Source organism: Galeopterus variegatus, unplaced genomic scaffold, assembly GCF_000696425.1.
Source record: "Galeopterus variegatus unplaced genomic scaffold, G_variegatus-3.0.2 Scaffold494, whole genome shotgun sequence".
Lineage (NCBI taxonomy): Eukaryota > Metazoa > Chordata > Mammalia > Dermoptera > Cynocephalidae > Galeopterus > Galeopterus variegatus.
The window spans coordinates 1199975-1216162 of NW_007726605.1; the positions used below are offsets into that span (position 1 = coordinate 1199975).

General features: G+C 38.6%; 1 pseudogene; it reads left to right on the forward strand.

The window, feature by feature from the left end:
- Window positions 1-2863: 2863 nt before the first annotated feature.
- On the forward strand, window positions 2864-3212 carry LOC103587852 (annotated as a pseudogene).
- The last annotated feature ends 12976 nt before the right edge of the window (window positions 3213-16188 follow it).

Sequence of the window (16188 nt, forward strand, 5' to 3'; positions counted from 1 at the left end):
ATTGAAGGTATGTTCCTCTATACAATAAAGGCCATACATGACAAATCCACAGTTAACATCATATTGAATGGGGAAAAGCTGAAAGCTTTCCCTCTTAGATCAGGAACAAGAAAAGAATGCCTACTTTCACCATTTCTATTTGACATCATACTAGAAGACATATCCAGAGCAATTAGAAAAGAGAAAGAAATAAAAGGAATCTAAATTGGAGAGGAGGAAGTCAAACTGTTCCTGTTTGCAGACTACATGACGTTATATATAGAAAACCCTAAAGACTCCACCAAAAAACTAATAAAACCTATAAACAAGTTCAGTAAAGTTGCAGGATACAAAATCGACATTAAAAGTCAGTAGCATTTCTGTATTAATAGCAAATTATCTGAAAAAGAAATCAAGAAAACAATTCCTTTTACAAATAACTACAAAAAAAAAGATAGCTAGGAATAAACTTAAGTAATTGTGAAAAACTTCTACAATGAAAACTATAAAACTGTGAAGAAAGAAATTAAAGAGAACATAAATAAATAGAAAGATATTCCATATTCATGGAATGAAAGAATTAATTTTGTTAAAATGGCTATTGTACCCAAAGTGATCTGCAGATATAATGCAACCCCTATCAAAATACCAATGACATTCTCCACTGAAATAGAAAAAAACAATCCTAAAATATATATGAAATCAAAAAAGACCCTGAATAGCCAAAGCAATCCTGAAAACAATGAACAAAGTTGGAGGCATCACAATATCTGACTTCAGATTATAGTAACCAAAACTGCATGATATTAGCATAAAAACAGATACATAGACCAATGCAACAGAATGGAGAGCCCAGAAATACATTAATGCATCTGGAGTCAATTGATCTTTGACAAAGGTGCCAAGAATACTTACTGGGGAAAAGACAGTCTCTTCAGTAAATGGTGCTGGGAAAACTAAATATCCACATGGAGAAGAATGAGACTAGACCCCTCCCTCTCACCTTATACAAAAATCGACTCAAAATGGATTAAACAGTCAAACGTAAAACCTTAAACTATGACACTACTAGAAGAAAACATAGGGGAAATCATCCACAACATGGGGCTGGGCAAAAATTTTTTAAAGATTTCAAAAGCACAAGCCATAAAAGCAAAAATGACAAGTGGGATTACATCAACCTAAAACGCTTTTGCACCTCAAAGGAAACTGTTAACAGAGTGAAGAGACAACCTACCAAAGATATTTGCAAACTATACATCTGAAAAGGGTTCATATCAAGAGTATACAAGGAACCTAAACAACTCAACAGCAACAAAACAATCCAATTGAGAAATGTGTAAAGGATCGTCATAGACATCGCTCAAAGGAAGACATACAAATTGCCAACAGACGTATGAAAAACTGTTCAATATCACTGATCATCAGGGAAATGCAAATCCAAGCAACAAGATACCACCTTGCTCCAGTTAGAATGGCTATTATCAAAAAGACAAAAGAAAACAAGTGAGGATATGGAGAAAAGAGAACACTTGCACACTGTTGGTAGGAGTGTAAACTAGTATAGCCATTATGGAAAACAGTATGGTGGTTCCTCAAAAAATTAAAAATAGAATTATCATATGATCCAACAATCTTACTACTGGGTATATGCCCAAAGGAAATGAAGTCAGTACATTGAAGAGATACCTCACTCCCGTGTTTATTGCAGCATTATTGACAATAGTGTTCAACAACGGATGAATGGATAATAAGAATGTGGTATATCTACACAATGGAATACTACTCAGCCATAAAAAAAGAATGAAATCCTGTCATTTGCAGCAACATGGATGGATTTGGAGATCATTATGTTAAGTGAAGTAAGCCAGTCACAGAAAGACAAATACTACATGATTTCACTCATATGTGGAATTAAAAAAAAAAAGTTGATATTATAGAGACAGAGAGTAGAACAGTGGTTATCAGAGACTGGGGAGGGGAGGAAAGAAGGAAAAACAAGGAGAGGTTGGCCAATGGGTACAAAATTACAATGAGGTTGGAGGAATAAATTCTGGTGTTCTATGGGGCAGGCAGGTAACAATGGCTAACAGTTAGGTTTCGTATATTACCTAATAGCTAGAGGAGAGGCTTTTGAATCTTTTTGTCACAGAGAAATGATAAGTGCATGAGGTGATGGTTACATTAACTACGCTGACCTGATCGTTATACAACATACATATGTATCAAAACATCAGATTGTAACCCATAAGCATGTACAATTACAATGTGCCAATTCAAATAAATAACTAAATAAAAAGAAAAAATACTGTCAAGGTCATGAAAAATAAGGAAAGCCTGAAAAACTGTCCCAGATCAGAGCAGGCTAAAAAGACATGACAACTAAATATAATATGGCATCCTCAATGGAGTCCAGAACAGAAAAAGAACATTAATGGAAAAACTTGTTAAATCCAAAAAAATTCTGGGGTTTAATTAATAACAAATATATCAATGTTGATTTCTTAGTTGTGACAAATGTATCTTGGTAATGTAAGATGCTAACAAAAGGGGAAAGTAGGTGAGGGGTGTACGAAAACTCTTGGTACTATCTTTGCTGCTTTCCTGTAAATCTATAACTATTCTAAAAATAGAAGAACAAAATGCTCTAATTTACAAGGTGCTCATAAATGTAATTTAAAAAACAGAAACCAATAGTTCAGGGCCTGTTTCCCTGTAGCGGCTCCCTATTGCTGGAGCAGGAGAACAGTGCACTGGATCTTTTCAGAACTCTTGGTCTTTTGGATGCGACACAAATCGAGGTGAGAGAAGAGGGAGGAAAATCCCTTGGATCCCTGCAGGCTTCATTTATTCAAAAAAAAAGAAATAACAAAAAATTCTCAACATGCAAAAGTCTTGTGAAGAAAATGAAGGAAAACCACAGAACATGCAGAAGGCTGAGGAAGACCACCCTTCAGAAGATGCACCACAGGAGGCAGAGGGAAATCCTCAGCCTTCCAAGGTTCTGCCAGGAAGCAGAAGGAAACCTTAGAGAAGGGCTGACTCAGCCTGGCCAGGGATTTAAAGAGGACACTCCCGTTAGGCATTTGGACCCTGAAGAAATGATAAGAGGAGTAGATGAGTTGTAAAGGCTTAGGGAAGAGATAAGAAGAGTAAGAAACAAGTTTGTGATGATGCATTGGAAGCAAAAACATTTATGCAGCCGTCCTTATCCTGTGTGCTTTAGGCCTTGAATTCTTTTTGGTCTGATATTAAAATCTGACCCCTGATTTCTTTCTGTTAGCATTTTCTAATGTATCTTTGACCTTCATTTTACTTTTAATCATCGGGTGCAATTTTGTTGTAGGTGGTTTCCTTGTTACCAGCATCTCGTTGGATTTTGGATTTTGGATTTTGACCCATTTTCCAAGTTTATTTTTCAGTTGAGAAATTTCACACATATGCATGGAAATACGTTCATTTCATATTGCAAAGTAAAATATAACAGGTTATAAAGCAGCATATTTAGCATCAGCTCACATATGTAGGATAAAATTTCAAACTCTGTATGTGTGTGTATACATACACACATATATCAAAAACTTAACTGTGCTTATGTCTGTGTGGCGTGAAGTTTTGTTTATATTTTGTTGCATTTTGCTTATATGTATTTTTTAATGAACAGGTGTCTCACACAGACAAAAAAAATTAAGGATTTTTTTTTTATGAGTCAATTTGCAACCAGCTTATAAGGGTAATGGGAGTACCTAAACTCTTGATGAACGAACTATAAAAAAGAAACGGAAACTTCAAATTACCTCTGGATCTCTTAGCCAGAAGAATAAAACTGGCAATTATTACAGGAAAAAACAAAGCAAAACAAAACGAACAGAAACCAGAAAAGAGAAACATTTCATACAGATTCCGTAGGAGAAAAGAAAAAGTACACTGCTTATTTTTCACATAATTATTGTATACTTCCTTCTTAAAAATAGTTCTACAATGGTGTTACTGAAATGTTGTAAAAGAGGCAAGACCAGAGATCAGAGTGGAGACTAAGGATGCCAGCGTGAGAGTTCAGAGCTGCAGAGCAGGCAGAGCAAGCCTGCTCAGCTTCTTTCCTGTCACCTCCTACCTTGCCCAACACTGTGACCCAGTTGGCACTGAGCTCAGTAATCCAGAAAGAGACATTTTGATGGATGAGGAAAGTCGTTAATATCTGGAAATGTGGCATCTACTTTCTCTCCATAGCCCAGATTGTCTAGTATCAGCTGGGTCAATATCTGGACACTGGTGAGTAGGGAGAAGCTAAGCTACTCAGGGAAAAATTCGGGAAAGATTCTACTTGTCCTCTCCCCTCCAGGAGTTCACTGTGGTGCTCTCCAATTTTCTCAGATGAAACATGTTTAGGAATATACAAATTGCAGCATCATTTTTACGTTCATGGATGGTGGTGCTGATTCATATCCAAAAACTGCCTGGAAAATATAATTACTCCCACTGTGTTAACACTGATTTTAATAGATCCCTGTAACTAAAGTGAGTACAAATGCTACACTAGAAGCAAACATTAAATAAGAATTTAAAACTTAGCTTACATTTACTTCCATGTTAGAAACTGATAATCATATAAAGTTTATAATTTACAAAATCTTAGCTGATAAAGTAGATAGAAGCAGATAGAACAGGTATTATTTCCATTTTGTAAATGAGAACATGTGAATTACCTAAATAGATGAAGGACACATAACTCAATAACCCAGCTTATCTGGCTTCAGTTCTTGACTCCATCCATCACTCCACGTGGCTTTCTATGCTGGTCATTCCGTACTGTCAGCCTGCCTGGCACTGCCAGGTCCTTTTATAAACTCAAAGCTTCCAGCTTGAATGGGGTGAAAGTTGAAGGTAGATTCTGGAACATTGTGGGAATAGATTGTGCCTCTCACACCAAAAGGCAAGCTTAGCATTGCAGCTCTCACTGTTCCCATCACGTGTTGTCAAACAATGGGAACTGGCCTTTTCGCAGCTTCACAAAAAGCACTGAGTTTCAGGGAAGGTGGAGGAGGTTCCTTACATGACATTTAAAACTTCTCCAACAAAATTATAAGATGTTTGAGATTCTGAGATTTGCTAAAATCCAGGAGGGAGCAGAGGGGAAGTGGGGTACCAGTGAAATGAGAATAGCTATCTATGTAGGAAATGGCATATGTACACAGGACACGGAAATGAACTTATAAACGCTGAAGCTGAGGGATGGCACATGAGGCTTTATTATGCTCTTTTCTCTACTTATGTGTGGTTTAGAATTTACCTAATAAAATTAATAAATCAACAAACAAATGAAGATATAAATAACATCAAGACTAGATGAGGGAAAAAATTAACTACCTAAAATTTGAAGAACATAAGTATAATCAGTTAGGGTAGGCTAGCCTATTTTAATACATAGACCTTAAAAAATAATCACTCAAACACAGTGGAAGCTTATATATCTCTAACAAAATGGTTTAGGGTAAGTGTTCCAGACTGGAGGGGTAGAGGCTCTGCTCCATGAAGTCATCCAGGAATTCAGTCAAATAAAGTTTCATTCTTCAATATGTTGTTTCCAAGGTCACTCTGTCACCATCGAGAAAGAGGAAAGGAGCACAATGCCCAGTTTCCTGAAAGCACAGTCCAGAAGGGCACATACTACTTCTGCTCACACTCCACTAGCAAGAGCTTAGTCACATGAAATACTTAGTTGCAAAGAAGGCTGGACTCATGGCTTGACAGACATAACCTAGTTATAGCTGCAGTGGAAGAAAGAACAAATTTTGGTGAAAAAATACCTGTTTCTGTTACAACAATCTAGTGGATTTGGCCTGTAGGCACAGGTCAATCTATCATAAACCATAAAACTTAAACCTTAGGGCCTCCCACCTGCATGGATCTCTTCCAAAGCCCAATGACAGGTCTGTATTTCCATATAACAAATTACTCTGAACTCACCAGCTTAAAACAATAAACTTATTATCTCACACTGTTTCTGAGAGTCAGAAATCTTGGAGCAGCTTATCTGAGTGGTTCTAGCTCAGGATATCTCATGAGGTTGCAGTCAAGCTGCCAGCCAGGGCTGCAGTTATCTGAAGGCTTGACCAAGGCTAAAGGATCTGCATCCAAAATGGCTCACTCACATGGCTGGAGGCTAGAGGCCTCAGTTTCTCACCACATGGGCTTCTCCACACTGTCTGAGGGTTCTTATAACATGGTAGCTGGATTCCCCCAGAGTGAATGATCCAGAGAGAGAGGTAGAAGTCATAATGTCTTTTATAACCTAGCCTCAGAAGTGACAAACCATCACTTCTACTGTATTTCATTGGTCCCACAGACCACCCCAATACAATATGGAAGAGGAACTACACAGGGGCATGAATACCAGGAGATAGGGATAATTGGGACAAACCTTCATAATTGGAGGCTGGCTACCACCAGGCCCTAGAAATGTGTTCACTTGGTCATATGTTTTAGTAACATTTGCAAAACAAAGACATTTTTATATTTTTTATTCTTTTCCTTAACAACCTTCTCCCACAAATCATATAAGTTTCGGCCTCACAAAACATGAGTCCTTTTCTTATGTGATCTTGCTTGACACCTTTAAAATGGTTTTAGACCTTGGTGAAACTATTCCACAAACCAAAGTCATAACAACTAAATACTGAAGGGAATGAAGCACTTTTATAAAAATGTGTTTGTTGTGATTACTGTTAGTATTATCTAGTTTGTGCACTATTGATTTATTATCAGTGCTGGAGGAGAAGATAGGAGATCTGGATTCTAATCCAAATTTTACCACTAACAAACTGGGTGGTCTTCCTGTCATAAAATACAGCCTCCTTTCTTGGCTGGCTTTTTTTGTCCATACAATGAGGGGTTACACTAGCTGACCTATACAGGCACTTCCAGCCAGCTCTTTAAAAGTCTATGAATTGGGCTGGCCCCGTGGCACACTCGGGAGAGTGCAGCACTGGGAGCGCAGTGACACTCCGGCCGCGGGTTCAGATCCTATATAGGACTGACCGGTGCGCTCACTGGCTGAGCGCGGTACAGGTGACACCATGCCAAGGGTTGTGATCCCCTTACCGGTCACGAAAAAAAGACAAAAAATAAAAAGATTATTTTACAAAAATAGCCTTGGTGTTAATGTCCCCAACTGAAATAAATAAATAAATAAATAAAAGTCTATGAATCAATGATATGTCTCTCTATGCTTCAAATTCCTCATCCATAAATGAGGATAACAGTACTTATTTCATAGAGATGTAGTGATGGTTAAATAAGGTAGCCTGTATAAGAGCCTAGAACATGCCTGGGAAGCAGTGCACATTCAACAAATGTTAGTCATTCTTATTAACTTATCCGTAAAACTCACCAATCTCAGGAAACCTACTTTGAATGCTTTTATAGCATCACATAATTTGCAATTTCAGTTTTCACCTGAGATGTTTGTGTACATTTTTATAAGTTGGAAAAAGAATATGAAGTAACATCAAGGATGTGGAAGAACTGGAACTCTCATACACTTATTGTTGGGAATATAAGTTGATATAATGACTTTGGCAGAACATTTAGTAGTATAACCACTTAAGCTAAACATGTGCTCATCCTATGATCCAGCAAACCCTCTCCGGGTACAAACCCAACAGAAATTAGCACTACGTCTACCAAAAGACATATACAAGAAGTTCATAATGGCCCAAACATGAAACAATCCAAATGCTTTTTAACAGTAGAATGGATAAAGTATAGCATATTCATATAGTGGAATGGATAGAGCAATGAAAAATAACAAATCTCACCAACGTGATGTTGAGTAAAAGAAGCCAAGCACACAAATAAATGCACACTTTATACTTCCATTATGTGGAGTTCAAAATCAGGCAAACAAATCTGTGGTGATAGAGGTCAAAACAGTGATTACCTCTGGCAGGATAGTGATTGAAAGAGAGTAAGAGGGAGCATTATGGGGTGCTGGAAATGTTATAAGTATTGATCTGAGTTGTGATTACAAAGGTGTATACATAAGTAAAAATTAATCAAGGTTTAGTATTAAGACTTGTACATTTTATTGTAAGTTGTGCCTCAATAAAACATTTTTTTAAATTGGCAATAGTGTGAAGAACCACACTGCTGGTATCACTGACATAGGGTAAGAGGCTTGACAATGATTTAGATTTACTCAACTCTGTTTCACTTTAGCTAACCCTAAACCTTTACAATTGAGGTTGCTAGGCAGTAATTCATAAACATTTATTTATCACTCCCCTATTATATTCTACCTTATTAATTTTGTCAAGTGTTCATTCATTTCACAAATATTTAAGTGTCAGGTACTCTGCTGGGTGACGGACCATTAACAAAGATCAAAACAGACATAGCTCTTGCCTCCACAGAGCTAGGTCTACTGGGGTGAGACAGAAAAGTAAATCAAGAGTCACAATTACATGTCACAAATATATTATGGGGGAGTAGAGGGTACTTCCCCACTATTGGAGAACTAAGCAGGAGCAAAATCCCAGAAGAGAAAGACTTGTTGAAGACAGATCTAAGTTGAAATCACCTTCAGAGCAGAAATAGCACACTGCTCCACATGGTGTGTTCTGGGACTTGGGAGAAGTTGAGTTCGGCTGGATATAAAGTGTGCTGAGGGGGGAGCAAGGAATGCAATAAATGATGCTGGAGAAGCCACCCGTGGGAGACACTGCAGGCCCTGGGAAGGGGGTTAAGATGTTATTCCATGGACAGGGAAAATGCATGACTTGACATGTGCTCTGGATGTATTGGATTGTCTTCAGTGTGAAGAATGAACTAAAGGGAGGCAGGACTGAAGGAAGAGAAACTGGTTGGGAAGCTGTTGCAGTAAACTAGGCTGGAGATGATGGTACCTACAACTAAGGCAGTAGAGATGAATTTTAAAGGTATTTCAGAAGTAGAAATGGTAGGACTTAAAGACTGGTTGGCTAAGCAAAAAAGAGAGAAGAATGACAATTAGTGTCCAGTTTCTGTCTTGAGCTATTCTGTGGACAGTGGTGTCATTCACCAGGACAGGGAATACAATGAACGAGTAGTTTGCTAATTTGAGGGATTTTGAAGAGGTGAGAGTAGAAAGGCAAAGAGTTCTGTTTGTCCATGTTGTGCTTAAAGTGCTTATGAGCCACTGCAGCAGAGACACTCAGACTGCAGCTGGTACTGAGGAGAGGCGACTGTTCTGAAAAAATAAATTGGGAAGTCAGTGTTGTACAGGTATTAATTAAAACCATTAAAGCTGTGGGAGTAGAGAAAACCTATTATCGCCCCTGAGTAACATGTAAAGTAAGAAGAGAAGCAGATTCATCACAGAACCCTGAGGAATACTCATCATTAGAGGAGCAGCAGCAGAGAAAGAGGGTCCCTCATAGAACACTGAGGAGGAACAGAGAGAAGGAAGGAAACCAAAAGACTGTGCACACACAAGCTAAAGAAAGAGAGATTTTTCAGGGTCCAGTGCTGCAAAGAGGTTGCATCACGGAAGTCTTGGTGACCTTCACAACAGCGTAGAAGAGGCATATGCCTTATTTCAGTGGTAGAGAACTGAATGGAAGGTCAGGTGTTCACTGCATCTGATTCCTATTTTCTTAAAATTTGGAAATCATAGTCTCCTTGCTGTTGATTAGTTTAGAAACATATTAATTACAGCCTTAGTTTTAGCCAGAGTACACTCTCACAAATCTAAGCAGAAAAGGATTTATTACAGGATATTGGTTAGCTTACAGCATGTCTGCGAGGGCCATGGAACCAAGCTTGGATGTTACATAGCCACTAACAACACAGCCAGGAGAAATGACCAACCACACCATGAGAACTTTCTAGCAGATATGTCCCTGCTTTCACCGCCTGCTGCTTTATACCTGTGAATCCAGGATCTGGTCACCAGAACCACTACAACAGCTGCAGTAGAAAAAACAAAAGCCTCTACATCTGCGCCTTCCAGAAGAACTGTTTGGCCTGTGCCCTGTGATGCCCACTTCTGCCTGCCAAGCCTGACAAGGGTGCATCTGCTTGGCGAAAAGGACTAGCAACCCTTGCTATACTTCAAGGGAGTCGTAGAAATGTAGCCACTAGCATTCCAGCTTCTAAAGCCCAGGAAGCCGTGCTACAATGGGTTTGGAAATGTGGAGCATGAGCCAATCAGTAATATTTGCCACTTGCCATCCCTTTGGCTACTCAGCATCCGTTCACCATTCTTCCCACACTTCAAATATCAAACCACAAATTGCAACAACAACACGTTTCTGCCTCTCATAATGCAATTATTCCTTGTACAAAACAAGCTACATTCATTTTCTCCCTTTGAGACACAGAATCTCATCAATAACTTCATTTATCCTTGGGTAATGTTTTTTCTTCCTCTGGCTCAGTCACAAATCAGTATTGATACCCTGAAATCTATGGACTAAGTTGTAAAGTTAACTACGAACAAAAAGAACAAGGGAAAAATGAACATAGCAACGAAGAAAATAAGGGTGATTGCTACAGGTTGTGAGGCTACGGCTGGTGTTTATAACTTCCTTCCCCCACTACTGATTTTATGCTCCTTTTGCTCTCAGCCAGAAGCTTAAATGGTTGAAATCATTTACCTGATGAGATGACCTAACCTTCCTTCATAAAAGGTCTGATCCTTTCATTACTCTAACATACAGGTTCCTGAGGTTTTGCATTAGCTTTTACTACTGGGAGGTGACCTAGGTTCCCTATATGCTCCTCCTTGCCTTCGTTGTGTGGCAGAAACCCAATTCCCTTATAAAATAAGAATCAACCACCCCAGCCAACATATGCGATTTTTTTCTTCCCTTGTTCACTAGGCATGAGGAGTACAAAAAAGATCAAGTGTCAGTCTCACCACCCCCCTACTGCGAGTTGGATATAACCACTCTTGTGTCTCCTCGTGGACTCCTTCTTCCCTTGGAAGATAAGACTGTTAAACCAGCAGAGTTAAAAGTTGCAGGGACAGGAAGCAAAAATTTGGGGAGTGGGACATTAGGTTTATCAGTGAGAGGTGTCATTCCCACTTCACATGGGTTCCTGAGCCCATGCATTGTGGCCATGGAAAATACGTATTTACTGCATCCTGACCACTAGAATTACAACCTCACATCTACAGCAAGAAGGCATTCTTTTCCTTCTTTGGTTCAGCTTATAACAAATGACACCTATTGGTGATTTTCCAAGCCATTTGCTTAACATCAGCTAACCAGAAAGATAATTTCCAAAATCTCTGCAGTAAGAAGATGAATTACTTATTTTTTTTCCTGTATTTTCTGAACTTCCTATAAGGCACATAATCAGGAAAAAAAGGTATAAATTTTCTCTCATGTGTTTGTTCATTCATTTACACATGTATTCAACCAACTTTCATTGAGTGTTATGTATGTCCTACGAACCTGTATATGTTCTAAGAAATACAGAGCTAAAAAGAGGAGGCCTTTAAATGCCTTGGTCTTTTTTGAATGGAGCAGAGTGTAAATAAGGATTGGTCTCTGACTTTCAGGTATTTACAGACAAATATGTAGAAAGTACTAAAGGAAACAGTTAACGTAAAAGCTATATGCAACAAACAATGTGTTACGGAAGTAAGAGAAGAAACAATTAATCCTGAGCACATCAGGAAAAGTTTCACTGAAAAAAAAAGACATCTGAGATCAGTTTTGAAGGGTGATTAGAATTTTAAGGGAAAAAACAAGATGGGAAGTGCATTTCAGGTTGAGGAAACAGCATGGACAAAGGCATAAAAACATGAACATGCATGGCAAATGTGTTAGTCTGTTCAGGCTGCTGTAACAAAATACCATAGACTGGGTGGCTTACAATCAACAGAAATTCATTTCTCAGAGTTCTGGAGGCTGGAAGTCCAAGATAAAGGCACCGGCAGATTTAGAGTCTGGTGAGGGTCTGCTTTCCAGTTCATGGATGGCACCTTTGGCTATGTCCTCACATGGTGGAAGGGGCTAGCTAGCTCTAGGGTCTCTTTTATAACGGCACTAGTCTCAATCACCTAATCATCTCCCAAAGGCCCCACCTCCTAATACCATCACCTAGGAGGTTAGGATTTTAACATATAAATTTGGGGAAGATATAAACATTCAGTTCATTGCAGCAAGTTTGGAAAGATGGTCGCCATCCAGTGGGATCCGCATATTGTGTGCATAGAAATGTTTAGTGGGAGAGGATGCTGGAAAGAAATGAATGGGTCATATTGCCCTGAGGAGGACTCTGAGGCATGCACTGGGGGCCAGTGAAAGTTTGTGAAAACGAAGGAACTATATCCACTTGTTCAAGAAGATGTCATGTTTTAGTCAGCATGATGACATAAAGATCACAGTGGGCTTTGAAACTAGCATATCTGAATCTGAATCTTTTCTTGTACTCGCTAACGATGTCATTTGAGGCAAGTCACTTAACTTCTGTTTCTCAGTTTCACCAGGTCAGACTAGAGTTGACAAATGAAAGTGCTCAATACTTGCATGGCACATAGTAAATGCTAAACAATGTGGAAGCCGTATTATCAAGGTAAGATATTGAATACACAGGCTACTTCAGGGACTGATGTGGAGTCTAGATGAGAGGTGGTGAGGGCCTGAAATAAGTATTGAGTGTGGGAATAAGAGACCAAACCTAAGATACTGGCATCTAGTGGCAGAGGCCAGGGATCCTACAATGTACAGGACGCCTGCAACAACAAAGAATCATTCAGCCCAAAAGTTCAGTATGGCCAAGTTTGAGAAACCCTTTATTAATAGAAAGAGATCAGAGAACAATTATCATGACCTTTCTTTCCTTAGAAATTTTTAAAATTTTAAAATGTAAAAAACATTCTTAAAATATAATAAAACAGACACCTACATACTTACCACCAAAATTTGAGATATATCTATAATATGGCCCTTATATATCAAGAAGAAAGAGAAGCCAGTGAGTCTGGAAAATCCTTGAGAAACACCCTAGCCCTCTAGGACTGAGAATCATTTTTATCTGATGGGAGAGTACTTAAATATCTGCAGATAATCTTTTATTTCTCCTTCACAGAACTTTAAAATAGGAATTTTCTGAAAGGAATAATTTATTAAATTAAGAATAAGAATTTTCTATCTGGCTCATTAAACAACAACATTAACGAATAGCATTATAATAGCATAATATCTGGAAAAGAAAGAAAAATTGCGGTATGCTCTGAGGAAAACTTTCAATAAATGGGGCATAACATTTCATGGGGACTCTGTAGTCTTTGCTTAAATGGAATCAAACAGGAGAACCCAGTCTACTTTTACAAGCCCCTCATAGTTCCACCAAAATCTGACAATTGGCAAAGTATTCATTATGGACATGACCCGTTTTCTGTATATTCCACTACACATGGGATTTCTCCCATAAGACACAGATATAAATGAAAAAATTAAGTGACTTTTTCAGGTTTTTAGTGAACATTACTGCTTATGAGGAAAATAGATAAATGCAGACAGGGAAAGGTCAGACAGGCTTACACACCAGCCAAAAGACTGCTCCTATAGTCAGGCTGATTCAAATTAACACCATACCATATTTGCAAGATATACCTATGGAGATCCCTTAGACTCACTCTCAGGCAGGTAGCACTACAAATGTAAAATCTACACATGCCAAGGATCCATTGTACATCTGTTACTTCGTAGTACCTACTGTGGCTCCCATGATGATTAATTTTATGTGTCAATTTGACTGGGCTAAGGTATGCCCTGATAGCTGGCAAAACATTATTTCTAGGTGTGTCTGTGAGGATGTGTCTGGAAGAGATTAGCATTTGAATGAGTGGACTGAGTAAAGAAGACCCAACCTCACCGATAGGAGTGATCACCATCCAATACATCAAAGGCCCGAATAGAACAAAAAGGCAGAGAATGACTTAGCTCTCTTCTTGAGCTGGGACATCCATCTTCTCCTGCCCTCAGACATTGGAGGTCCTGGTTTTTGGGCCTTTGGACTCAGACTAGGACTTACGCCATTGGCTCCCCTGGTTTTCAGGCTTTTGAGCTTAAATTGGAACTGCACCACCAGCTTTCCAACAAATGATTATGGAACTTCTCAGACTAAATGATTGCATGAGCCAATCGTCCCTAACAAATCTCCTTGTATATGTGTATATATACCCTATTGGTTCTGTTTTTCTGGAGAACTCTAACTAATACGACCTCCCTTCTTTGATCACCTACCTACTCAGATCTTATATTTACATGTGTACATACGATATGCATTTTCAATCCAGAAAGATCTGGCTGCCACAGCAGAATTTTATGTGGATTATTTTATGTCTGTAGTTTAACATATTTATGTAAGTATCTAAAGCCATACTGTCCAATACACTAGCCAATAAGACATATATGGTTACTGAGCGAATGAAACATGGCTAGTCTAAATTGAGATATGCTGTGAGTATAAAAAAATGGGATTTTGAGGACTCAAGGGAAGAAAGGAAAATATCCTATTAATTTTATTACGTTGACCACATGTTGAAATTATAATATTTTATATATCTTCAGTTAAATAAAACATATGCTAAAATCAATCGCACCTGCTTTTCTTTACTTTTTAAATGTAGCTTCTAGAAAATTTTAAATTAAATATGTAACTTCCATTATATTTCTATTGGACAGCACTAATTTAGAGCTTACCCTACACATTTGGACATTTTTAGGATCAGGTACGTTCCAATTCAGAGATACTGCTGATATAATACACATGGCATGAAATTGAACATTCAGACACCAGAGAAATGTCTTTAGAGCATACATTCTTAACAAATGGCATTGTGTTAGGTTATACTGTGCTAGAATAGGAGGTGTCCTATTTGTGAAAGAGATTTTATTAAGAAAGGAGTAGCTGCAGCCTATTTCCTTAGACAGGAACTGGTGGAATCAATTATAAAGATATTATTTTTGAATACGTACATATATGTGATCCCTGGGGGCAGAAGAAATAATCATGAGGATTCTTAAAACAAAAGTCATACTTGATTAGACATTTTTTGTAAGTAATAATTACATGTAAGAAGAGGAAGCTATAATATCTATTTTTTCAAAAAGCTTTGGCCAAGTTCCATGCTTAAAGTTCTTCCATCTTTAAATGTGTGGGAAAAGAGTGTGTCAGAAAAGCAGTTCATTTGAGGGTAGATGTATTAGTTATCTATTGATGCATAACAAGATTACTGCAAACTTAGTGATTTAAAACAACACATATTGGGCCGGCCCGGTGGCGCACTGCTACAGTGCGCCGCTTGGGAGCATGGCGGCGCTTCCGCCAAGGGTTCGGATCCCACATACAGACCGGTTCCTGCTCACTGGCTGAACGAGGTGCGGGCGCAACACCGAGGGTTGCGATCCCGTCGCCGGTCCTGGTCCGGTACGGGTGCGACACTGAGGGTTGCGATCCGTTGCCGGACACGAAAAAAGACAAAAAACAAAAAAAAAAACACATATTTATCATCTTGGGTTTTGTGAGTCAAACGTTCAAGTTCAGCTTAGCTGGGTCTTCTGCAAGACTGAAATCAAGGTGTTGGCAAGGGCTGGATTCTCATCTGAGGTTTGACTTCCATGCTCACATGGTTGTTGAGAGCCTTCAGTTATTTTCAGGATGACATACAGATTCTTAGGTTCTTGCTAGCTGTTGGCTGGAGGCTGTCTTCAGTTCCTTGCCACATGATCCCCTCCATAGAGAAGTCACAACACAGCAGCTTTCTTCTTTAAAGCCAGCAAAGGAGGAAGTCTCTGAGCAAGACAGATGTATAATCGTAGTTAATGTAATCATATACATGTAACCAAATACATCTCACCACCTTTGCTGTATTCTATTGGTTAGAAGCAAGTCACAGATCCCACATACACTCAAGGGAAAGGGATTACCCAAGGGTATGAATACCAGGAGGTAGAGATCATGAGGTTACCTTAGAGTCTGTCATGAGACCTTACAGTCTGTCCTGCACAATAGAGAATTGGCTTAGAGATAAAAATTAGAAAAGGGTATCACAGTGGTGCCCTAAATATCTGTGTTAGAACCATTTTAGCTAATATTTTTCAAGTGATCTGGAAGAGAAAATAAATAACAAAATTTCCTAGTTTTCTCATAGAAATACTTTTCTAAATAGTGAAATGCCATGACAATGGAAATAAGCAAAGACTGGTCACT